At 36.2% G+C, this 27148-nt stretch overlaps 1 protein-coding gene and 1 long non-coding RNA gene across 3 annotated transcripts in view; both read left to right on the top strand.

The window, feature by feature from the left end:
• The window catches only part of LOC127864317 (uncharacterized), a 158145-nt gene extending 136280 nt beyond the window's left edge, over positions 1-21865 (top strand). Inside the window, exons 3-6 of the transcript XR_008041754.1 lie at positions 9816-10628; positions 15860-16019; positions 16911-19275; positions 21723-21865. The gene's annotated coding sequence lies outside the window, so the exon portion shown is untranslated. The remainder of the gene's footprint in view (positions 1-9815; positions 10629-15859; positions 16020-16910; positions 19276-21722) is intronic.
• Positions 21866-22263: 398 nt separating this feature from the next.
• Positions 22264-26876, top strand: LOC127864323 (uncharacterized). Of its 2 annotated transcripts, none has more exons than XR_008041776.1 (4): positions 22264-23029; positions 23567-23647; positions 26001-26110; positions 26685-26876. It is a non-coding gene; the product is annotated as an uncharacterized LOC127864323 (long non-coding RNA). The 2 variants fall into 2 exon arrangements; XR_008041775.1 differs by having other exon boundaries at positions 26001-26119; positions 26685-26871.
• The last annotated feature ends 272 nt before the right edge of the window (positions 26877-27148 follow it).

Genomic DNA, 27148 nt, shown 5'->3' on the forward strand with positions numbered 1-27148 from the left:
CTATTATAGTTTATCATGCATAGAAACTTGATTCATTTTGATAACATAAATATATAATTAAAATAGTATTGTGTTAAATATTTAAAAGGATGAAAACCACCAAATCTTGTTATTTATAAAACTTTAATGAAATAACAATTAAAGAAGAGCAAAATTAGCAAAAAATAAAATAAATTAAAGGTGAATTGAAATATCAGCAATAACAATGTTTATGTCCCCCAGTCTATACTGGGGGACATACATGTATTGTTTTTGCCCTGTCTGTTGGTTTGTTGGTTTGTTGATTTGCACAAACTTTAACATTTGGCCATAACTATAATTGCAATAATGAAGATAGCAACTTGATATTTGGCATGCATGTGTATCTCATGGAGCTGCAATTTTGAGTGGAAAAAGGTCAAGGTCACCATTCCAGGTCAAAGGTCAAATAAATAGGTCAAAAGAGCTCAAAAGGGGACATAGTGTTTCACAAACACATCACTTGTTTTTACATATATTTTTATTTGTGTCGCATACAATACAGTGGTTATTATTATCCTCCGCCATTGGCGGAGGGATATTGTTTTGGCGTTGTCCGTCCGTCTTTCCGTTCGTCTGGCACTTTTTTGTCCGGAGCCATATCTTGGAAGTGCTTTGGTGCATTTAATTGAAACTTGGTATGAGTATATATATGGATATGAGGATGATGCATGCCAAATGGCATTGTACACCATCTGTTATTAACGGAGTTATGGCCCTTTGTATCGTAAAAAAAATGATTTTTTAGCTGAGTGTCAAATATAACACTTTTGTGTCCAGAAGCATATTGGCAGGGGATATCAATTCAACGAATTTGCTTGTTAAATATGGAAACATAGCCTTGAATGCAAGTCCTATTTTCAACTTCACCAGACAATGTTGACCTATTTATTGATTTACACAGTATAGAAACTAGGGCTGTCACTATTCACCGGTATACCGGTATATCGCGGTGCATGTTGTGAAAAAAATCGCACCGCGGTACGGCGTTGCCGCACCGGTTTTTTTAATATTATTATATTAGCACAGATATAAATACATTACATAATTATTTTGATATAGATATCGTTTTGAAAAATGTAGAAGCGGTTCAAAAGGGCTAAATAAATAATCCGTTAATATCCAGGTCAAGCAAGCGCTTCCACTTGTAGATGTTTAACTTTCATGTTTAAAATACGGCAATGTATGGGTCCGTACCATTTTTGGAATTAGGGACAGATTTCCATTGCAAATAAGTTCATAATTATCCAAAAGATGTTTATTCTATTTCTTATTTTCTTTCTTTAGTATATCGATCGTTCAAAGCATGGCACTTCCGAATCATGTTGTCTTAAGATTCTGAATAAGTCGAGGAAGAGTCAGAACGCTACGGATTTTCAATACGCTGACTCCGCATTTTGAACATGCCCTTGAAGCGTTCGATTTACACAGATCGTAGTCACAGCTATTGTAAACAACGTGGCGGACATTTTAGAAAAAGACGCGAACAATAACAATGACTACTTCTATCAAGTTTATTACAGTTTCTTTTACAGTTTCTAGTCATACTATGATATCAGTGTTTTCTGATTATTGAGTTTAATAAAGTTTGTAAAACTTGTTATTCTGCTGTTTTCTTCACAGATACATATTCTGTAAAATATCGCGGTACGTACCGCGATACAGTGTTGCCGTACCACGATATACCGCGGTACGCTCACGGCGTATCGTGACAGCCCTAATAGAAACACTGGCCAATTAAGCCTTTGCAAAGAGATCATTTGGAAATTGTATCACAGAATGCCTATTCATTTCGAAGGTCAATGTTTCAGGGGGCATTTTCTCCAATTAGCCAAGAGATTGTTTGATTTTATTCATTCAGACATACTGGCGGGAAATTTATTTTAAATTTGATTGGCTTCTGAGGTCGTGAAAGGTCAAAATTTATGTCATGTTAAACAGCTAGGCCGAATTTTTTTTTTAACTGATTATTAAGATACTGTGTTTCATGCCATTAAATTTGAATCCCAATATGCTGGGGAAAAAATCAGCTTCCTTGAAAAAATGATTTTTGTTAACTTTTTATATATTTTTGTACTTTGAAATTTTTACTCATTTTCAGCTCAGACATGCACTATACTTTGAAATTTTCAAAGTCCAACAGTTACTAAAAAGCTTGCGCAAGCTTGCATCCAAAAAAGCTTGCGCAAGCTTGCACAAGCTTGCACAAGCTTGCAGAATTTTGTATTAAAATACTTGCAAGCTTGCGCAAGCTTGCCGCAAGCTTGTACAAATTAAAATTTAGCTTCGCAAGCTTGCGGCAAGCTTGTCGCAAGCTTGCGGCGAGCTTGCCGCAAGCATTCATTTTGGTTTGGGCATCAAATATTTATTACAAATCTTCACAGTGAATGTGCATCACGGAAATCAGTGTTGGGAAATTGGAGTTAGTCTACCGTTACTCACAAAGTTAATGCATTTAAGATGAGTATCGTTCGAAAATGGAAAGAGACAAACATGATATGATTTATATGTTAGTGGATCATTGTAAAATCAGATTCATATGCATATTCTGCTTTATTATGTTTGTCACGCTTTACAGTTCACTGAAATAGCATTGAAGTGCAAGATGTTGAAAGGTAAAGAAATGAAATTAATTATTTTAACTCTATTTAATACATCATTGACATAGCAAGACCACTAAAGCGTTTTTTTTTATAAATATTTGTTAATGTTTTCACCATATGATATTTAATTTGAAAGAATACTGAATTAAATTCTTACTGTTAAAGAGGTTATGATTAAATGGTATATTTAAGAATCTATATAGATTATTGCAAGTTCAATATGAATGTGGAAGGATATTAACTTAACATTGTCTTCATTGTAAGAACACATTTAATTAGCATTTTATAATATAAAAATGCTGTCAAACATACTTTAATAATTTTAATTCTGTTCTTATAATCGTATTTATAATGTTTCCCAATTTCATGGTTTATCGCGCTATTTTTCCCAATTTCATGGTTTATAGCGCTAATTTTCCCAATCCAAAAGGCACAGGCTGTAAGAAAAAAAATATTAAAAAATCACTGTGTATATAAGCAATCTTCGTAGTTTCACAAAATCAAACGACAACAACAGAACTCTCCAAGTTATTCAATCGTTTCGCGTTGCAACGATTTATAATTTTCAGGTTTTTAAATCGTCAAAAGATGCATAATAATGGCTATATTAGACCATGGTAAATGTTCAGTATTCCTGTTTCCTCACAAATGTCATAACTAAAACGAAAATTTGCGAATCTGAAACAATTTTTTTCAGTTTTGTCAATTTACCAAAACGTGAAAAGATCCCTTTAACCATAATGTTACAGTATGCTGCATAAATGTTAATGACTTATTTATTAAAACATAGAATCACACAAATGTACATTATCTGAAAAGAAAAACATACATCCTGTACGAAAAAGTTTGGGCAGACTGTAACCAGATTATGTGCAGAATAAAATACACAAAATCTGTATAGAACCTGTGCAGAAAATATTTGGTGTCCATTAAAAATGAGTTGAAGCAGATTTCTATTTATAGATTTTTTCAATATAAACAAAGAACGAATTCTGTACAGATTTTACGAATTATTTAAATTAAGCAGAATTTTTTAGGGGCAGAAAAAAACCTGGGCAGAATTAAATGTGGGGTGAACCAAAATGTGAGAATGGGATTCTGTGCAAAATAAAATCTGTACACAAAATAAAATCTGTACACACAAAAAATTCTGTACAGAAAAATGTAGCAAAATGTAAAGCAAAATATATAGACTGTAAATATTAAACATTTTTATTTAATGATATTATGACATGTTTATATATATATAAGAAAAGTAACAAATACTGACAGTCAATAAAATAAAATAATTTACTCTTACACATCCCGTTAAGAAATAAATCCCTAAATACAACACACATTATTGTATCACTGTTATATGACATAAAAACACAGTAAATAAAGTAAGTTTATGTTTTAAGAAATTACAGTTATTATATTGAGATGAAAATCCCTTTTTCTTCATTTGCCTGAACTAGACCCTGGTGAGGTACCATCACTCTGTGACTGCACTTAACTGAGCCAGTGGTCGTTGTCAGGGGAAAGTTGCCACACAATCTTTTTTGATAGTTGCTGAAAGCAAAAAATACACATAACTATTTTTAAATCATTTTGTTTAGTCAATCTGAATGAAATGATCATATGGGATCTACTAAAATTACAACTTAAATAACGCAACATGGTTCACCAACTTGCTTCTCTTTATATTTTGCTTTTCACATTATAAAATAAATTTGACATTTTTTCAAATGTAGGTCATTTCATAGCGTGTTTTATAAAAAGAGAATTTGTAATGTTGATTTAGTTACAAACCGCATTATATTAAGTTTTTGCTTCACACCTTTTAAGTGATAACAGCACCATTACTCTGTGACTGATCTTCTGAGGTCGTTGTCAGGGGTAAGTTGCTACACAATCTTTTTTGAAAATCGCTGAAAGCAAAAAAAAATACAATTTACTATTTAACAAGGGACAAAATTGTCACAAAACCAGGTTTTCATTGTGAAAAAAAAATCTGATAAAGGGAGAAAACTCAAACTGAACTTTTGAAATGACCAAAAAAAATTAACCCCCTTTGTAAGTTTTTTTTTTTTTTTTTAAATCTATTTTTAGTCGTGGCGACCTTGACATTGGAGATATTGACGTGATTCTTTCGTGGGACACACCGTCCCATGATGGTGAACAAATGTGCCAAATGATTTTAAAATCTCACAATGAATGACATAGTTATGGCCAGGACAAGCTCATTTATGGCCATTTTTGACCTTTGAACTCAAAGTGTGACCTTGACCTTGGAGATATCGACGTAATTATTTCGCGCGACACACCGTCCAATGATGGTGAACAAATGTGCCAAATGATTTTAAAATCTGACGATGAACGACATAGTTATGGCTCGGACAAGCTCATTTATGGCCATTTTTGACCTTTGAACTCAAAGTGTGACCTTGACCTTGGAGATATCGACGTAATTATTTCGCGCGACACACCGTCCAATGATGGTGAACAAATGTGCCAAATGATTTTAAAATCTGACAATGAACGACATAGTTATGGCCCGGACAAGCTTATTCCGCCAGCCCGCCAGCCAGCCAGCCAGCCAGCCCGCCAGCCAGCCAGCCCGCCCGCATTCGCCAATCTAATAACCAGTTTTTTCCTTCGGAAAACCTGGTTAAAAATTACTTTGTTTAGCCAATCTGAATGAAGTGATCATATGGGATCTACTAAAATTACAACTTAAATAATGCAGCACCTTTTAAGTGATAACATAGCTTTCGTAAATATGTAATTAAAAAAAAGGCTTTACATTTTGTGGCAGAGTAGTTATTCATAAATAAATCTAAGTATTGGTTACATTGCCCTTTCATTTGGTCACTGATTAGGCAATTGATTGTTACAACTATATGTTGGTTTTGTAAGATAGAGATACCTTTGACTGACTTATGTCTTTTATGTGAACATACTGCAAAGATAATTGGTTTCATCATTTATTTAAAATGTAAATCACCCACCAAAACAGATCTTTGTAACTGTTAAATTATATCATTAAATTAAACATAACATTATAAGATAACAATGTAAAGAAAAACAATACAAACCTGTTTAACAGTTCAAAGCATTTCCAAAAGGGCCGCTTCATAACTCACTGAATTCCTCTTTTAGAGACTTGTTAATACACAAAATGTTGATTTCCACATTCTAGTTAATTGTTTATGAATGTCCATCAAAGTATTTCAGGATATTGTTAAAACTTCAACTTTAAAAAGTCCCAACATTGCTTTGAAACTACATTTCAGGTCTTGCATGGATCTATGTTTACATGTTCAAATTTGGCTCCCAACCAATCAGAAGAGATTATACACATTCCAGCAAGCCAGTAAAGATAGCCCCAGTTTCACATTACAAGTATCAAGCAGGCAGGATTTGTTTGTTAGGGGTTTATGATTATTTTCAAGTGAACTGTTACAGAGGTGTATACAAGCACTGACATTACAATTTTTCATAGATAGAGTCAGAGGAAGGCAAACTAAACATTTAACCCCAGTGGAAATACATATACCATTAAAGCAAAGCAGTTTTCATAAGTCAGGGGGGGGGGGGAGGGGGAATTGAAAAACAATTTTCCAATATGTATTCAACCCTAAATCAAGTTTACTGTAAGAACCTTAATTCAAAGATATTTTATGATTATAGTAGATCTACATGTACAAAGGTACAATTAAAAGGTAAATTATCATTACATACTCACATATTTTAATATTATGACATGTAATATATACATGAATGGCAATTATTGTATAAATTGAACTGAACATAAATATTGTTTTTCTTGTATAGGGCAAATGTTTCTCATAATAAACATTTAGAAACTTGAATCAGGAGTCTATTTTTTTTAATTATCTAAGTCCCATTTTGAAATTTTGTTTCAATAGTTTTATAAGTCCAATATTCTGCCTTGCTTAATACTGCCAAGTACCAAAATTCTGTCTTGCTAAAATGCAGAGTGCTAAAAATCTGTCTTATAAAAATGAAAAGTATAAAAATTCTGTTTGGTATAGTAATATGTACAGATGAAATTCTGCTTCATTGTAATTCTGCTTAAAAAATCTGTACAGTTTTCCAGGCAGATTCTGGGTCTGTGTGCTCTTTGTACAGAATAAATGAATTCTGTCTTGATTCTGGGCAGATTTTGTACAGACTCAGTACAGAATCTGCAAAGAATTTTCGTACAGGTGGCGTCTATTCTTGTGTATATAGTGTTTTCAGTACAACTTATTTTACTGGATGATCAATTACTCAAACCCTTCTCCAGCTTGATGCTTTCCAACTTACCAATACAGACACCTCAGAAACACAACATCGCAATAATTTCTGTCATCCCCATGCAGGCCTTGAGTTTTTATAAAGCTGTGTGATATTTAATTAAGCCTATTTGATTGGAATCTATTCCATCTAATGCTGTATAGTCTGTTTGGGAGGAGGTATTAAGTTTTCATTGTGTATACAATGATGTTTTTTTTTGGTCAAAACAGGCCCCGTTACAAAGGAGCATGATTTACATAAAACCACCATTTTTTCACGGGATATTATGCGTTCTTGTTAGTTTCATGGAATAAATGCGTTTTGTTTCATGGAGTTAACAAGTATTGAAAAGCGTAAAGAAAAATAATTAAATGGGAAAATTTGTATCAGAAAATAATTATAACAAGCAAATTCGTTGAATTGATAGCCCAAGCCAATATGCTTCTGGACACAAAAGTATTATATTTGACACTCAAAACAACATTGTTACAAGATACAAAGGGCCATAACTCCGTTATTAACAGATGGTGTACAATGCCATTTGGCGTGCATCATCCTCTTATCCATATATATACGCATTACAGGTTTCAATAATATCCGCCAAAGCACTTCAAAAATATGGCTCCGGACGCACAAAAAGCATTATTCAAGATACAAAGGGCCATAACTCTGTTATTAACTGATGGTGTACAATGCCATTTGGCATGCATCATTCTCTTATCCATATGCATACTCATACCAAGTTTCAATGAAATCCGCCAAAGCACTTACAAGATATGGCTCCGGACAGACGGGCGGAAAGACGGACGGACGGAAGGACCGACAGACAACGCCAAAACAATATCCCTCCGCCTATGGCGGGGGATAATAAAAAGTACAGAAACTCGTATTGAGCACCTCTAAACTCACACATTCGCACTGAAAGAAGCCCAAACACGTTTTAATAATATTATATTTCTTTTTCGATATAGCATATAAGAAGTTTACAGTATATTTACTGTATTATGTTATATAAGTTAATGTTATTTGCGCTTGAAAGCCCTTTATAAATCTAAGCATCGACAATGGAAGCCATATGTCTTATCAGGCATTATTATAATAATTTTCATTGTTCAAACATTTCTACGTGAAGGATCGATCTGAAATTTGGCATGCACATTGGGATAGATGAAAAATTATAAGGAAGTGCATATTTTTTGCGTTTTAAACAGTTCAGGTTTTGTTATAGGTAACATTATACTAAATAATCGTTTAATGTTGGGCTGTTATCAATAAAAAATCATATTTTACTCGAAGCCATGTTTTACACTTTAGACTGGTGTTCTGGCTTAATCTCTTGTATATATTGGAAGGGAAAGAAAATGTGCTCAGTATTTAATCCCTGACATATGATAAAGTTAGAGACTAAAGTACAAGTTTGACCTGAAAACAGTTACATTGCACTAGAAAATGGCCGGAAAATTTAAGGTGCAAAAAAAGTAGAGTTTGATTTGAGTAAAGTAAATGTTTGGTTTAACATGACATATCTTTTTTATTGCTTAAATCGATTCAGCTTAGAATGAACTTTCAGAAAAAGTATGGTTATGGTGGTCTCTTTGTTCAAAATGTTGCATTTATTTTCTCTTTAATTTGTCACTTTTACATTGAATTATATAGGGAAATCATTTAGTATATTGTGGCCTTTAATAAATTTAGCTTACACTAACAAGGGAGAGAACTGTCAATATGTACCAGCAGTGAGTTGTTGCCATTAAATTGTTTCATATTTATTAATTTGTAATATGTCTTACAACTTTTATGACATGATGGTTTACTTTGGAACTGTTGTCTAGTGTGAATTTAAACAGAGTTTAACACTAAAGACCTGTAAAGGCATGGTAAAAATGGTGTGTGTGTTTTCTTACTTTGGGAATACATTAATATGAAGTTGTTGCCTCCCATTTATTTTTATCCCCCGCCATAGGTGGAGGGATATTGTTTTGGCGTTGTCCGTCTTTCCGTCCGTCCATTTGTCTGGAAGTGCTTTAGCGGATTGCATTGAAACTTGGTATGAGTATATATGGATAAGAGAATGATGCACGCCAAATGGCATTGTACACAATCTGTTAATAATGAAGTTATGGCCATTTGTGTCTTGAAAAAATGCTTTTTTGAGTGTCAAATATAACACTTTTGTGTCCAGAAGCATATTGGCGGGGGATATCAATTCAAAGAATTTGCTTGTTGAAACTTGTATTAACATTAAAACCTCTGTGAAAGAATTGTAAAAGTTAACCGATTATAATTATGAGTACAATGAACAATTTATTATTTTTAACAAGATGATTTTTCATTCTTTTTTGTTGTTCTGCAGGAAAAAACTGGCTAAAAACATCAATGAGCCACGCTGTGATAAAATAGGGCTTAATGCATGTGCTTAGATTGTAGTCCCAGATTAGCCTGTGCAGTCCGCACAGGCTACTTAGGGACAACAATTACCTCTTTAAAGGTATGAAAATAAGTATCTTCTTTTGTGAAAATCCAGTATCGTCAGAAAGTGTCCTCCCTGATTTGCTTATGTGGATTTCACATGCTAATCTGGGAAGAAAGCTTCTAATATTGATGAGCGGCAATTTGGCTTATAAATTACACTGAAAGTTAAGTAAGAATAATAATTATGAATTTACAGGTTATAAAAGCATTATCCAACACTTTTAATGTTTGAATATGAAATGGTTTAATTGCATTAATTTTCATTAATTGCTATTTAGGACAAGGCACCAATGAAATGCCAAATTAGAAATTCAGATAATTATGTTTTGCTGTTGAAATCCTTCACATCCAATCAATAGACATATATGTAGTGTATTATACATTGTAATATAAAAATGTGTTACAAGTTCATATCCCCCACTCTAGTGGTGTTGTTTTCAGGAGAGCACCAGCATTGATATCGAGTTGGCCAAGCAACAGCACCAGTCCGGCCTGCAGGAGCCCCAATACAGAACGATTCTTTCCCTCCCCTGATCCCTAGCTCCTCCCACTGGACCTCCGGCCTCAAGGTGTCAGCATTGTTACACAAGTCTACTCTGCAATAAATCCTCAGCACGTCAAGTTTTCATGCGCTGTTATGAACAACCGAAATGTCTGTGACAAGATTTCCCCAAGCAAGCCCGAGTAGTTTTGTTTAGCTCTAGTGCCCGAGTGGGATGAGTGTTACAGAAGCGAGACGTTATAGCAGTACTTATGGTAACGCTAACAGTTAACGCAAACAGTTAGTTCCTGCTGTGGACATCACGAAGAATCTCACAAAGAATTAAACGTTTAATAATTTGTTTAATTCTTTATAAGACAGCTCTATATTCAGCAAGGAACGGGAGCAAATCAAGGAACAATTGAAACGATTCATTCTGTATATTCATTCTGAAGTATATCTGCTGTAGATAGGACAATAGTAGCGTAACGGACTGTCCTCAGCGCACAATATATTCATGTGGTGCGCCTCAGACGCAAATTCCCCCCATTATTGAAAACAAGTTGCTTAAAGTAAACCCGTCCAGTTTTGCACTCCTAGCCCAAAGGGCATCGCATTGAATTAAGACTAAAGAAGGCTTAAAAAGATGACACCAGTTTTGTTGTATGCTCCAGTAAGCCCTTTGACTCTCAACCCGAAGTTATTCAGAACTCAAACTCGGCCCTTAACAATATCCGCGAGGCCAGCATATCAGCTCAGCTTCTGAGCTTCAGGTGAGACCTTACAGTGTTATTAATTTTGTCAAAGATTGGGCCTAAATTCAGCCCCATTCTTCAAAAAGTCTCTTTTTATGCCCCCCTTTGAAGAAGAGGGGGTATATTGCTTTGCTCATGTCGGTAGGTCGGTCGGTCGGTCCGTCCACCAGGTGGTTGTCGTATGATAACTCAAGAACGCTTGGGGCTAGGATCATGAAACTTCATAGGTACATTGATCATGACTCGCAGATGACCCCTATTGATTTTGAGGTCACTAGGTCAAAGGTCAAGGTCACGGTGACCCGAAATAGTAAAATGGTTTCCGGATGATAAGTCAAGAACGCATACGCTTAGGATCATGAAACTTCATGGGTAGATTGATCATGTCTCGCAGATGACCCCTATTGATTTTGAGGTCACTAGGTCAAAGGTCAAGGTCATGGTGACCCGAAATAGTAAAATGGTTTCCGGATGATAACTCAAGAACGCATACGCCTAGGATCATGAAACTTCATGGGTAGATTGATCATGACTCGCAGATGACCCCTATTGAATTTGAGGTCACAAGGTCAAAGGTCAAGGTCACGGTGACCCGAAATAGTAAAATGATTTTCGGATGATACCGTATTTTACCATGTATAGCGCGCTACCATGTATAACGCGCATGCGATTTTTTAAAGCCAAAATGGAGAAAAAAAAGAATTTAAGACCAAAAACCTGAAAATTTGGCCGAAAATGGCCGCCATTCTTATATTGCGCAATCATTTAATCTGAGTTTTTCGGGCGCTTAATTTTTTGTTTTAAAGTAGGGAGCGTTTATACGATCAGGAGCATGGGTTGCAAAGCACTATATTTTCGCCAATTTTTAAGATTATTCTCTCGAGAACACCGTTATGTCCTTATTGCCGCTGCGCATGTTTTTTCAAGACCCCTGCGCGTTAAATTCGAACCACTATTACGTATTCCTCACATTTGAACAGTGTAACATTTTCATTACCTGCCGCTCACAACATCGTATGACATCTTCTTCTGCAGACCCGCAACATCTCAATGTCCAATTTTACGCAAATCGTCCGTGGATCCCATTTTATTTTTCATCGACTTAAATATTTCCCCATTAAGAGATGCTCCCCAATAAATCCAGTTTGACCCGGTATTTCGCGCCTTCACTGCGTCTAGTTGATAAGTATTTTATAGTAAGACAAACAATACACCCGAACGCTCAATTCCATACAGTTGGCGTTATCCGCGTAAAGCCATTTGAGAAATATCATTTGTTTGTCTCTATTGATAGAAAATAAAACGAGTCTATATCTCTATTGTTGGTTTGTAACCTACGTAGTATACTCGCACAGTAGCATATTTATGCAGAGATCGGAAAATCATTGATAAATGTATTCGTCGTTTCAATGCTTAGGGCCTAGTAATTTCGGCAAATCGGAACTCAACTTACGTAAAACACTTGCTCAATTAACCGTTGAACTCCACCTCCGTTCTTTCCAAAAGGTTTGAAGGCGGAGCTTTGCACGTGCTATTATTTAATTGGACGATTGCCATTGAGGAACAAACACACGATTGGTTCGGCATGTTGATTGCTAGACAAAGGAAGCCAATTTTGTCGGCGAGAAACTTGTCGCTTTATTGCTTCAGACAGGAAGCGGCTTTCCTTTGATGACGTCAAACTGTCAATTCACATAGAGTGCAAATTTTCGGAAATGCTAACATTAAACTTTGGATTAAATTATCAAAATAAAGCAAAAGCGAAGTTGAGAAATACTTATTGAAATAATTAGCCTCAGTTCAAATAAGACGTTTTGCGTTGTAAATCAACGAGTTTTCATGACAACGAAAACTTTAACAAACAATACCGCGGCGAACGGGGATCGATATACCTCGATTTTTTTTAGTGAACAATCAATGAAGAAATGTGAAAACACCAACAAAGACATTTTTTTCATCTTTTAATTTTTGTCAAAACTATTACTACCCCGTTCATTCCTAACCTTTCCCGCTATTTGTTGTTTCGACAACGGCCCCTGCAGTCTATAACATTATAGGGTGTAGTTTTTTGCAATAACAAAAATGGCGGCAATTGTGAAGATTTACAATTACGAAATGGATTTTTTGCAATTTAGCAACCAGGAAAGCGTTGTGTCAATGTATTACGCGCACTGAAATTTTATTTTGAATTTTGAAGGTAAAAAACTGCGCGCTATGCATGGTAAAATACGGTAACTCAAAAACGCTTTTGCCTAGGATCATGACACTTCATAGGTACATTGATCGTGACTCGCAGATGACCCCTATTGATTTTCAGGTCACTAGGTCAAAGGTCAAGGTCACAGTGACAAAAATCGTACTCACACAATGGCTGCCACTACAATGGACAGCCCATATGGGGGGCATGCATGTTTTACAAACAGCCCTTGTTTATAAATATTTACTGGTTAAAATTTACAATGCAATATTTGCCACAAAAAGTGTTTGATAGGTTGCAATAATGAGTTACTTGCCTTATTAAGCTGTATAAGTTGAAACTTAGTACAGTTAAAATACAAATCAAAAATTCTAAATTGTTCAGTATTTGTGTTCACGTATAACTGATTAAGATTTTTATATAAATTAGAATCAGATGTTTGCAAAGACAAAATCACTATACTGCTTTCATATCCTTATGCACACACTTTCAACGCCAGCGACTTAACTTTACATCTAAGGTCTGTCTTACAAAAACAATGGCATAAAATGTAGACATCAACTAGTATGGATTCAATATCACGTACATATAATAGATTTAACCATAATAGGCTATAATTTATAGTATAATGGCCCCTGGTAGCAAGACAGAGTATCATATACTTAATTCACCATAGACTTTCATCTGTTTTTGCATTTCTGTCTAATCCATAGGCAAAACGTGTGTGATCAAGTACTCATATACTTACAGTATTGTGTCTTATGACTTGTTGTATTGTCTATTGCAAGTTGTTTAGTCTCGCGTAATAAGATGTGCACATTTAAATATGTACAGTCTCATATTTTAAGTTGTTTAGTGTCATGTTAAAAGTTGTATTGTTTTACAGTTAAAGTTGCCGAGTATCAAATTAAAAATTATGTAGTCTTTCATTTTAAGTTGTTACCGTAGGTTTCCACGTATAGCGCGCACCCGTGTATAGCGCGCAGGCTGTTTTTAAATGCAAAAATGGAGAAAAAAATATTTAAAGACAATAAAACCACCTAATCGGACTGAAAATGGCCGCCATTTTACTATTGCACAATCCAATAATCAGGGGCATTGGAAAGCTTAATTAAGCATTCAAAATAGGAAGCGTCATTTTTATTAGGAGCATGGGTTGCATAGCACTATACTTTTTTTTACAATTTTGTAATTTTCTAGCAAAAGATTAACAGTCCACGTGCATTTCGTGAAAACGTGAGAAAATAAGAATAGTGTACATTGTGTGATTTTTCCTCGGGGAAAGCATGGGCATTACCGGTAAATTTGAATGTGGCATGGGAGACGGGGATACAGTTGTTGAGGTACACCACTGTTCAACATTCAATATTTATACACACAAAATGCATTTGCATATCTTCACGTTCTCAAGTGTCAATTAGTGTCTCAAATGTCAATTAGCGTATTAACAAGTCGTGGCACATATTACTCAATAACATCTGCCAATTACGAAGTGAAAAATGACCCCCTTTCACACCTACCGTACATGCAAAAAAGACCTCGTTCGCACCTACCCTTGCCTGCTCTCCGGAATGTCGACAACAATCCCCATCGGAATTCATCAATTAAGAAGTGTAAACACAAACAAAGAAATGTCCGCAAGTTTATTCAAACATATTTATTTTTTACCAAAACTTCTTCTACCGCATTCATATCTACCAGTTGTTTCGACAATGGCCCCTCAGTCTGTACGATTATAGGGTGGTAGTTTTCTGGAAAAAAACATGGCGGCTATTTTGATTATTTACGATTACACAACATATTTTTTACCAATCTAGCAGCCAGGATGGCGTTGTATCAATGTATAGCGCGCACCAGCTTTTTAATTTGAATTTTGGAGGTAAAACACTGCGCGCTATACGTGGAAACCTACGGTAGGCTTATTTGGGCAGACACTTTGTGCACAATTTATAAAGCCCTGTTTTCTCGGTATGAGGCTCAAAGTAAATCCCCCTACAGTCTGTTACAGAGTTGTACAAGATGATACCATGTGAGCCTTGTTATGGGAAAAGGGTGCTTAATGCATGTTATGTACCATCCACAGATTAGCCTGTGCAGTGCGCACTCTGAATTATCAGGGATAATGCTTTCCATTTTTGAGGAAATTTTCGCTTTAAAGAAATTATTTCTAAACAAAAATCATGTCTTTGTGGAAAGTGTCGTCTCAAGTTAGCCTGTGTGGACTTCACAGGCTAATGTGGTACTATACATATTCATTAAGCCCAGTTGTCCTGAATATGGCTCAAGTTTAGTCTGCTTCCAGTCTGTTGGTATTTGTAAATTCTGATTAGAACAAATATGGTATAAAAACCACTATGATTAAAAACTGGTAATTGCGACATCGGTGTACATATAAATGCAAATTTAACATACATATTGAGCAATTCTAATAGTAGCTCACAATTTCCCAATTTAACGTAGTTTGCCATTTTTAAAGAGTTGGCTACTCATTTTTTCACAAAATTGAAAACTTCGATCCGTATTTTTATCATAAAATATCATATCAAACACAGTTAATGTTTAAAATAACTTGGACAAAATATTGTTTTGTTATTGGTAACTGTGATAATATAGATTTATGGGCATCAACAAAGTACAGACAAACTAGTATTGTAATATGATAGTTATTAAGCGCAAATGGCCTGTAACATAATTTTTACTCCAAGGTGTATGTGAAAAAAAGCCTTTTCTTTCCATCTTTATAAAGTACACGTAATAGGCACTTCCTTATATGCATGTGGACTAATAAAATGAGCACTGAAACTGAACATTTCAACAAAAACGCATGTCAAAGAATATATTTTAATCGGATTTGTGCAATTAAGTTCCATGCAATTAAAAATACATATAATTCCCAATTTAAACGATAAAATTTTTCCGATGTTTGATATTATTATGCTAATTTTCCTCATTGGTGTGGTATAGATACTTTTTTCAATTTGGCAAAACAATTGCTGTGTATTACTAATTTACTAGTTCAAAAGACTTCATATTGGTTTTCTCAATGTTACAGCACCTGCTAAGCATAGAAGACAAAGGAGTAGTGAAAGGCTCAGCCAAATCAAAGTCCAGCGATGTGAGGGTGAGACAGCCTTACCATGTCCTCGTATTGCAACATGAAGGACATTTTAGCTGAAACTAACAAGGGAGAGGTCTGTAGATCTGCACCAGCAGTGAGTTGTTGCCCTTAAGTTGTTAAATGTTTTATTTATTTTTATTATGCCTTACAACTTACTTGTTGATTGACTTAAAAACAAATTCTAGTGTGAATTTAAACAGATTTTAACCATCAAAGATCTGTAAAGGCATGGTAATATAATATGTGTGTGTGTTTTTTTTCAACATTGGTGAGACATTAATATTATTATTAAATATTAATATTGTTGCCTCCCATTTATTGAAACCTATATTAACAATAAAACATATCTAATGGCATTTTAAAAGTAATGTGATTAATAGAATAAGTACAATTAAAAAATATTAAATTTTTAACCAGATGGTTTTCCTTCTTTGTGTTATGCAGCAAAAAATTGTCTAATAGATAAATAAGCTGTGATGTTGAAAAATGGGGCCTAATGCATGTGCTTAAATTGTTGTCGCAGATTAGCCTGTGCAGTCCACACAGGCTAATCACGGACAACATTTTCCTCTTAAAGATATTTTTCATTGAACAAATAATCCTCTTTATGAAAATCCAGTCTAGTCAAAAAGTACCCTCCCTTATTAGCTTATGTGAATTTCACATGCTAATCTGGGACGACACTTTCTAACATCAGTTATACGCATATTGGCTTATGAAAATACATTTCTGGAAATGGAGTAAAGATTAAAGATATAAATTTACAGATAAGTAAAGCATTAGCCAACACTTTTCTTGTTTTAATACAAAATGACTTAATTGTTTTTACGTTCATGCTATTAAGGACAAGGAACCAATAAAATGCCAGATTAGAAATTCATGTTGTTGGAAACCTTCACAACCTGTCAAGAGGCATAGTTTGTTATAGATTGTAATATAATTTGTTACAAGTTCCTATCACCCACTGTGTTGTTGTTGTTTTCAGCAGAGCACCAGCATTGATATCAAGTTGACCCAGCAACCGCACAAGTCCCGCCTGCAAGAGACCCAGTCCAGAACCACCTTTCCCCGCCCCTGACTTCTAACTCCTCCCCCTTGACCTCCTAACTCAAAAAGTCAGCAGCGTTGAACAACTCCGTTCTGCAGGAAATTCTGAGCATAATTCTGTTCTGAACAAACGCAATGCCCACGTGAAGTTGTCCACACATAAGCCTGGGTAGTTTTGTTAAGCTAGAGTTCCACGTGGGCCTGAAAGGGACGAGTGTTACAGACACGAAAAGTTAAAGAAAAAAATAGCGGTAGTTATGGTTACGCTAACAGTCGGTTGTTGCTGTTGGACATCACAACAAATATCATGAAGAATAAAAAGTTCAATAACTTGTTCCAATCTTTATGGGACAAACAGAAATTGAACAGGAGAAAATCAAGGAACAATAAAAGCATAAGCTTTCCTATGGGATACTTCGACTGCTGTTGATAGTTTGGACAACAGTAGGGTTACGGACTGCCCCAGATTGTCCTCTCAGCGGCCAAAATATCATAATAGAACAGACTTTTGGCAATGTTACTAACAAAGAAAGGCAATAATGACTTGGTTGTGAATACCCAGAGCACGATACATCCATGCTGACAAAGAAAGGCGGTAATGACTTGGTTGTGAATATGCAGAGCGCGATACATCCATGCTGACACATAAAGGCAGTAATGACTTGGTTGTGAACACCCAGAGCACGATACATCCGTGCTGACACAGAAAGGCAGTAATGACTTGGTTGTGAACACCCAGAGCACAATACATCCATGCTGACACAGAAAGGAAGTAATGACTTGGTTGTGAACACCCAGATCAAGATATATCCATGCTGACACAGAAAGGCAGTAATAACTATGCTGTGAATACCCAGAGCAAGATATATCCATGCTGACACAGAAAGGCAGTAATGACTATGCTGTGAACACCCACAGCACAATACATCCATGCTGACGCAGAAAGGCAGTAATGACTTGGTTGTGAACACCCAGAGCAAGATATATCTATGCTGACACAGAAAGGAAGTAAGGACTATGCTGTGAACACCCAGAGCAAGATATATCCATGCTGACACAGAAAGTTTGTAATGACTATGCTGTGAACACCCGGAGCACAATACATCCATGCTGACACAGAAAGGCAGTAATGACTTGGTTGTGAACACCCAGAGCACAATACATCCATGCTGACACAGAAAGGCAGTAATGACTTGGCTGTGAACATAGAACACAATACACCCATGCTGACACAAAAAGGCAGTAATGACTTGGCTGTGAAAACAGAGCACAATACATTCATGCTGAAACAGAAAGGCAGTCATGACTATGCTGTGAACACCCAGAGAACGATATATTGATGCTGACGCAGAAAAGCAGTAATGATTATGCTGTGAACACCCAGAGCAAGATATATCCATGCTGACACAGAAAGGCATTAATGACTATGCAGTGAACACCCAGAGCAAGATATATCCATGCTGACACAGAAAGGCAGTAATGACTATGCTGTGAACAACCAGACCACAAAACATCCATGCTGACACAGAAAGGCAGTAATGACTTGGTTGTGAACACCCAGAGCAAGATATATCCATGCTGACACAGAAAGGCAGTAATGATTGGCTGTGAACACAGAACACGATACACCCATGCTGAAACAGAAAGGCAGTGATGACTTGGCTGTGAACACAGAACACGATACACCCATGCTGACACAGAAAGGCAGTAATGACTTGGCTGTGAACACAGAACACAATACATCCATGCTGACACAGAAAGGCAGTAATGACTTGGCTGTGAACACAGACCACAATACATCCATGCTGACAAAGAAAGGCAGTTATGACTTGGTTGTGAACACAGAGCACAATACATCCTTGTTGACACAGAAAGGTAGTTATGACTTTGCTGTGAACTCAGAGCACGATACATCCATGCTGACACAGAAAGGCAGTTATGACTTGGATGTAAATACCCAGAGCACAATACATCCATGCTGACACAGAAAGGCAGTAAAGACTTTGTTGTAAACACTAAGAGATCCATATATCCATGGGGTGTGCCACAGACGCAAATTACGCCCACTATTGTGAACAAGGTGCTTAAAGTGAACATGTTTGGTTTTGTTATGAGCACTTAGCACTCCGAGCCCAAAAGGCCTCGCATTGAATTGATGCAAGAAAAGGCTTTGAAAAATAACAGCAGTTTTGTTGTGTGGTCCAGTACGCCCTTTGACTTGCAACCTGAATAAAGCAGAACTAGAACTCGGCTCTTAGCAATATCAGCAAGATCAGCATGTCATCTTAGCTTCTTGAGCACAGGTGAGACCTTACAGTGTTAATTATTTTGTTGAAATTGGGGCCGAATTCTTATCTCAAAAAGTCTATATCAATGATTACTGGCTTAAGTTCTCAATTCATGGTTTCCCCGAAAGAAAAAGAATGTTTTGATAGGTTGCAACATTGAGTTAATCAGAACTCAAATTCAGCCCTTGGCAATATCAGCGAGGCCAGCATATCAGCTCAGCTTCTTGAGCTTCAGGTGAGATCATACAGTGTTATTCATTTTGTCAAAATCTTGGCTAAAATTGAGTCCCAGTCGTAATCTTAAACAGTTTATTTTTTCCATAATTACTGGCTAAAGTTCTCAATTCAAGGTTTGACCCCAAACAATGTTTTAATAGGCTACAAATTGAGTTTGTTTCCTTATGCAGCTCTATAAGTTGAACCTAAGTGCAAGTTATCTTGATAGCACTTATTCTCAATTTTTAAATTATGTTTAGCAAAAACTACAACCATTTTCCCAATTTAATTCAAAACACTATGATTTTTTGCGAATTGTCCCAATCCAAAAATGGTTAAAATAAACTCTGCACAGAGCTAGCCCCTAGTTATAGCACATTTTAAAGGTTTTTATCAGAATAATGGCTTAAATATACCCCCCACAAACGTAGTTTAGGGGGGTATATAGGAGTGAACTTGTCTGTCGGTCAGTCTGTTGGTTCGTATTAAGTGTCCGCTCTCTAATTCAAGTAGTTTTCATCCTATCTTCACCAAACTTGGTCAGAAGTTGTATCTACATGATGTCTAGGCCAAGTTCAAACATGGGCCTTGCTGGGTCAAAAACTAGGTCACGGGGTCACTTAGTGAGTTTTTAAACATTCAGCATGGTGTCCTCTCTCTTATTCAAGTAGTTTTCATCCGATCTTCACCAAACTTGGTCAGAAGTTTTATCTAGATGATCTGAAGGCCAAGTTCGAACATGGGCCATGTCAGATCAAAAACTAGGTCACATGGTCACTTAGTACGTTTTACACATTGAGCATGATGTCCGCTCTCTATTTCAAGTAGTTTAAATCCGATCTTCACCACACTTGGTCAGAAGTTGTAACTAGATGATGTGTAGGTCAAGTTCGAACAAGGGCCATGCGGGGTCAAAAACTAGGTCACGGGGTCACTTCGTGTGTTTTAAACCTCACCATGTTGTCCGCTCTCTAATTCAAGTAGTTTTCATCAGAGCTTCACCAAAAATTGGTCAGAAGTTATATTTTGATAATGTCAAGGTCAAGTTTGAATATGGGTCATGTTGGCTCAAAAAAAGGTCACGGGGTCACTTAGTGCATTTTAAACATCACAATGTTGTCTGCTCTCTAATTCAAGTAGTTTTCATCAGATCATCACCAAACTTGGTCAGAAGTTGTATCTAGATGATGTCTAGGTCAAGTTTGAATATGGGTCATGCCGGGTCAAAAACAAGGTCACGGGGTATCTAAGTGCGTTTTAAACCTCACCATGTTGTCCGCTCTCTAATTCAAGTAGTTTTCATCAAATCCTCACCAAACTTGGTCACAAGTTTTATATAAATGATCTCTAGGACAAGTTTGAACATGGGCCATTCCGGGCATAAAACTAGGTCACCGGATCACCTTTTGTATTTTTTAACATTCAGCATGGTGTCCGCTCTCTAATTCAAGTAGTTTACATCCGATCTTCACCAAATTTGGTCAAAAGTTTTATTGAGATGATCTTAAGGCCATGTTAGAACATGGGCCTTTCTGGGTCAAAAACTAGGTCAAAGGGTCACTTAGTGCGTTTTAAAAATTAAGCATGGTGTCTGCTGTTTTTTGTGAAGACGACATGCAAAATATTATGTTTCAATGCAGTATGTGGGGGTATTCTTCACGTCTGTGACACAGCTCTAGTTTGCTTATTTTACTAAGTTTTATTACTATTTTGAACTCACATCTATTGTTTCTTATTAAATGCCATTCAGTTGTATTGTCTCACATTTAAAGTTGTTAAGTCTTAGGTATAAGTCATAAACCGTCACATTTAAAGGTGTGCAGACTCACACTTAAATATGTAGAGGGTAACATTTATAGTTGTGTTGTCTCACATTTTAAGTTGCTGAGTATCACATTTAAAATTTTGTAGTCTCACATTTAAAGTTCTATAGTCACACAATTAAAGGTGTACAGTCTCACATTCTAAATTGCTCAAGTAATGCCTGTTTTTGATTTACAAAAAATAAATAGTACACCTTGCTACAAACACAAAAATTCTAATTTCAAGTTGGTGCGCGTAAAACATTGATACTACGTTATCCTTAGTTCTAATTAGTGCAAAAAATTAATTGCAATATTCTAATAATCAATTATAGGCACAATGTTTGGCATTTAAAAAACAGGTCTGTAAGATAAGGTGTTTCAAGGCTTATTCATGTGTCACTAAACAATCCGGTTTTAGTTTACTTTCCATTTCCTTTTCAGTGAACTTTACTAGCAAACATGACAAACGTCATTGAAATGAAAGTCGATGACAACCCCCTTCTTGCACAAATACTACAACTTGCTTAAGAAAATAAGCATGAAGACGTCTTGCGTCAGACTACCAAGCCTCCTATCAATATATCCTCCCAATTGGCTGGCTACATCAACACTTCCAACAGCAGAGCCTTGGTGAGTTTGACTTCCGTCTCAGCACCCATGTCGCTTAGCAACAATTGAATGATGGGCGTCGACAAATTAGGCCGGACAAGTCGCTCAAACTGAAACGATCTGATCCAACAGGTAGAGCAAGCGTTGCGTGACACGTCCGTTAATGTGACTGACCATAATATGTTGTTCTCGAATAATGTGAACCTTAGGCCTGGAGAGCAGTATGCGATTGACTCCATTCAACAACAGTTGTTATTGGCAATTCTCAGGTTTGGGGTGGCGACTTCAGCGTCAGGACTTGCTCCATCTCTGTCTATGGCCCAGTCGCAGCAGCAGCAGCAACAAGAACAATAAGTAGTATCTTAGGGGTGTTCTGGGATATGGGGCTTCATGTATGTGCTTAAAGTGTCATCCCAGACTAGCCTGTGCAGATTGCACATACATTAAGTCCTATTAAATTGTCATCCCAGATAAGCCTGTGCAGATTGCACATACAGTAAGTCCTATTAAAGTGTCATCCCAGAATATCCTGTGCAGACTGCACATACATTAAGTCCTATTGTTTCCCAGAATGTGGCTCATATAGTTCACTTTACATCAGTATTTTCCGTTGTCTGCCTGATTGAGGAAAAGTTCATAGCATCAAATGGGAATTCTGTGTCTTTATATTGATCAAACTTGGTAAATGAATGCAAATAACACTGGATTTAATATAAGTTTTAATCTTAGTATGTCAGGGCATAGTTTGTCTATTTTGCGGCCGAAATTCAGCTCCTGAACCAAAAGTTTCTCCATGCATGAAAACTTTTCTATTCCATTTTAGTAAAACAATTATTTAAATGCTTTCAGTACATTATAAAATTATTGTCTTCATTATTTTTCGATATTTATTTAAATTCTTGGAATCTGTTTTAAGAGCCGGTTCCTACAGGACCCGATGCACTGATTATGCACATGTGACTCTTGTACGCAGCTGAATAAAAGGCTCTCTGGTCAGCTGGACCCAGACGCCAAGGGACACTTCCTGCCCAAGTACCGTGAGGCAAATGCTCAATGAGTTCTACCCGAAGTGTGCAGCGTCTCTAGACCTGTGGCTCCAGACTGTCTTACCCAGGGGCCAAGATTACTTTATCTGCAAGGTACATTGGTAATTTATCATGTATAATGTGTGATGAGTTTTTTACTCCAAATTTCAATTTAAATAGTGTGTGCGTTTTATATATTGATTAAACTATATTATAGCTGACAGTTATTATGATATTGGTAATATTTATAATAGCCGCCAATTTGTATTGCCTTGAAAGGGCGCAGGAGAGGGGCGTAAATATTTGTTCTTGTCTGTTATTCGCTCTGCCCTTCCTTAAATCCGTCCTTATGTCCGTCCCACCTTTTTTGAGTTACACGTAACTTAATAAATATTTTTAGAAAGGGATAAACAATTATTTAGTAGGCTAGGTTTGTATCAAGTGTACACCATATAGAAGTATAGTATCTAGTGTTTAATTGTGTATCTCTTTTCTATCTGAAGTCTTCAAATTTAATGTATTTCTTATTATTTTTTAACTCAAACAAAATTGATTCAAATATAACTAATGCCATTTCAGAATGCATTGAATTTTTTGGTTTACAGGGAAACATTTCTGGGATGCCCTGAGATCTTTTTTTTCTGTTTACAGATGCCTCATACTCACAGGTTCCCCAACTACAACTCAGCCACAACATCCTAATCGGAAAGTCCTGTTGCCATGGCAAAACGGGTAACTTTGGCAAAGCATTCAGGAGACCCTGGCTTAACAGCCTTAGACTTTAGATGTAATCAAGTTTTAACAAATAGTTAAAACTCAATGCAATTTGGGGTTTCTGCTCTTCAATTAAGAAGACCAGTACAAATTATTTCATTTCAAGGGTTCATCAACAACCTTATTTGACTATTTTGAAATTCGAAGAAGATGCAACAGTGTCACGCTAATCCCTGACATTCAGACTTGAATTAAAAATCCAGAGCTTTATTTAAGCACATAATAACATGGAAAACACACACTTTTTCAGCAGGTTCCAATATATCTAAATCGTTAACTCTACAAAGTCAGGTTCCATTTTAAATGTAAGTATGTTTATAAAATTGCCATTGATACCTAAGAGGGGTCACTGATGTTTGTAGCTTTGCATAAAATGTTGATTTGTTTTGTGGAGATCCGAACATCTAGTTTAGAGACTAATTATAAATTATGAACTATTGGATTATAATTTTAATGGTTTACAAAATCACTTGTAAATACAAGTGTCCATAGCTTGTGTATTGAGTGCATCGGGAATTTCCCATATAGATATTTCCCCGAGAAGACTCCTAAGTGATATGTTTTGGAAATTAACACATTTAAATATATATTTTTTAACTGAATTGAGCAAACATTTCTCAAACTGAGTAATTGTGATCACCCTATGTCATTGAGTGTGCTGTGTGCTGCTTCAACTGTCAGCTTGTTTAAGAATCTAAAGGCCTGAATGTTTATTTAATCTTGATGAAACTGGGTCAAAATGTTCTGACATTATCAAGGCAAAAAGTTTATTTTGACAATAGTTAGCCTGAGTTTAAATCAAGGCCACTTGTGTAACAATACACTAGGTCTCACATCTCAATTATCATGACTCAATCATGATCAAACATGGTCAGAATGTTTATCTTGATATGTTATAGGTTTAGTTTGAATCTGTCACATTGCTTCCAAAAACTAGGTCACTAGTTCAAACCTTAAAACAAACTTGGTTATCACCCACTAACAATCACACATTAAGTCATCAATTTTATACGTCCCGAACCCACTAACAATCACACATTAACTCATCAAGTTTATACCTCCCGAACCCACTAACAATCACACATTAAGTCATCAATTTTATACCTCCCGAACCCACTAACAATCACAATTTACTCATCAATTTTCATTTTTATTATTCCATTCACAAGTTGAACCTTTATGTCTTTTTGTTGGGTTTCTATGTCCATTGCGAAAATGAAGTCAATATTTACACCTTGCCATTCATACTAAATTCAAACAAAAATAATAATAAGTTAGAGGATTTTTATGTTCACTTTGTGTTGTTATTATAAGAGTTAAAAGGTAGCTTTAAAAACATGAATTAGCCTTGCTCTGGGAAACGCAATCTGCACAGGCTAGTCAGGGAAACCACTTACCTCTGGGAAACACAATCCGCACAGGCTAGTCAGGGAAACCACTTACCTCTGGGAAACATAATCCGCACAGGCTAGTCAGGGAAACCACTTACCTCTGGGAAACGCAATCCGCACAGGCTACTCAGGGAAACCACTTACCTCTGGGAAACACAATCTGCACAGGCTAGTCAGGGAAACCACTTACCTCTGGGAAACGCAATCTGCACAGGCTAGTCAGGGAAACCACTTACCTCTGGGAAACGCAATCTGCACAGGCTAGTCAGGGAAACCACTTACCGCAAAATCTGGTTTTTTATAAGAAAATGCTTCTTTAAAAACCAAAATATCAATAAAGGCAAAAAGTGTTGACACTTATTAACATCTGCTATCCGTTTCAAAATAAGTTTTATCGGATCATGATGAAAATGTTCAATAATGTTTTTGGGCATAATATCTTTTACAAGTTTAGTAATCAGCCAGATCGCATTTTCTTGTTTAATGAAGAACATAGACCGTTAAACATATCTAACATTGTACACACGATCAATGTGAACCAGACCGTTAAACATATCTAACATTGTAAAACATATCTAACATTGTACACACGATCAATGAAAACCAGACTTCTAACCGGGAGTATTTTGTTGGTTTTCGTTCATCACGTTTTTGGTGTGTGAAATGTTGGAAAAGTTGCGACTTGACTAAGCATTAATGCCACCAGAATTAATGCAATTGGCGTAAGTTTCATGACAGTTCATACACTTAAGTTTGCTGCTCATGTTACAAAACTGTGTAATGCTTTGTATAATTTATATTATATGTCTTATTTTGTCACATGGTTACTTGCCTTAAGTAAAGGACATTCTAAGTGATGAATAGAATTATCTCTTGCTGATGCTACTGGAGTTTAAGTTTGTTGATATTTTATTTTACAGGACAACTTGTCAATCAACATGGAACAGTACCCTGAAAATCACGACCATCTAAAGAACTGTGTAACTGTGCCAAGCGTGACCCTTTAGAGAAAGGGGCTTCCATGCCGAAGGTCAAATTGGTACCAATCTGGGCTCAAGCAGCAGCCTCAGTCTATAATCTATTATCTATTAACATTCCAATCTCACAGTAATATTACAAAAACATGACCTGCAAGGTGGAGATGTGAATACAATGAGTATTAAATCCCACAAACCATGCAGAGGTTATATGGGAGTCAATGTTCTGTAAGTTGGTCTGTTAGAAGGGTGTTTCGTCTGCATTTTATGTAAACATAGTTTTACCTCACCACATCTACATTTCTAAAGGGAATCAGATGAAACTTCAATCATGTGAGCCCCATGAAGTCTGGGTTGAGGTTTAGTTATCATTTTGTGACAAAGCTCTAACTTATCATTGGCCAAGTAACTCTCTTGTATAATATTAATGTACTGTTTCTGTATCTCACCACACATGGAATTTCAGAGGCTGTGTTACTTATATTTTATTCAGGGGGATTAACTAATAGTGTGCACAGAAGTGTGTTAATATTTGTGTATAAAAACAACAAAAGCATTAAATCCCTTGAACCACTTGTCATCTTTGATTACATTATAACAAATTATCCAATATAACTTATTTTTCAGTGGCCGTTGTTCAGTGTCAAGCGAAATCCTAGCAACCAAGCCACGTCAGCACAGCAGCAAAAACAGTTTCAGCAGCAGTCGTATACTAAACATCAACAACAGTGGTGCATATGCATTAAACTACGAGAGGTATGAATGCAAATATGTCTGTATGATATTAGTATATTCTCAACCATTTAATATTAACTAGTTTGTTTTGTTTAAGAATATATTTTAGCATATTGCTATATTCAAATTTGCTTTTATTATGTTTTATTTTTATTGCACTCTGCCTCTTCTAATCATGTTTAGGATGGCCCGCACCCTACCCCTGTACTGACCTGTGGGTCATGGCCCGCACCCTACCCCTGTTCTGACCTGTGGGTCATGGCCCGCACCCTGCCCCTGTACTGACCTGTGGGTCATGGCCCGCACTCTGCCCCTGTACTGACCTGTGGGTCATGGCCCGCACCCTGCCCCTGTAC

The sequence above is a fragment of the Dreissena polymorpha genome, chromosome 1 (assembly GCF_020536995.1).
Source record: "Dreissena polymorpha isolate Duluth1 chromosome 1, UMN_Dpol_1.0, whole genome shotgun sequence".
In the NCBI taxonomy this organism is placed as follows: Eukaryota; Metazoa; Mollusca; class Bivalvia; order Myida; family Dreissenidae; genus Dreissena; species Dreissena polymorpha.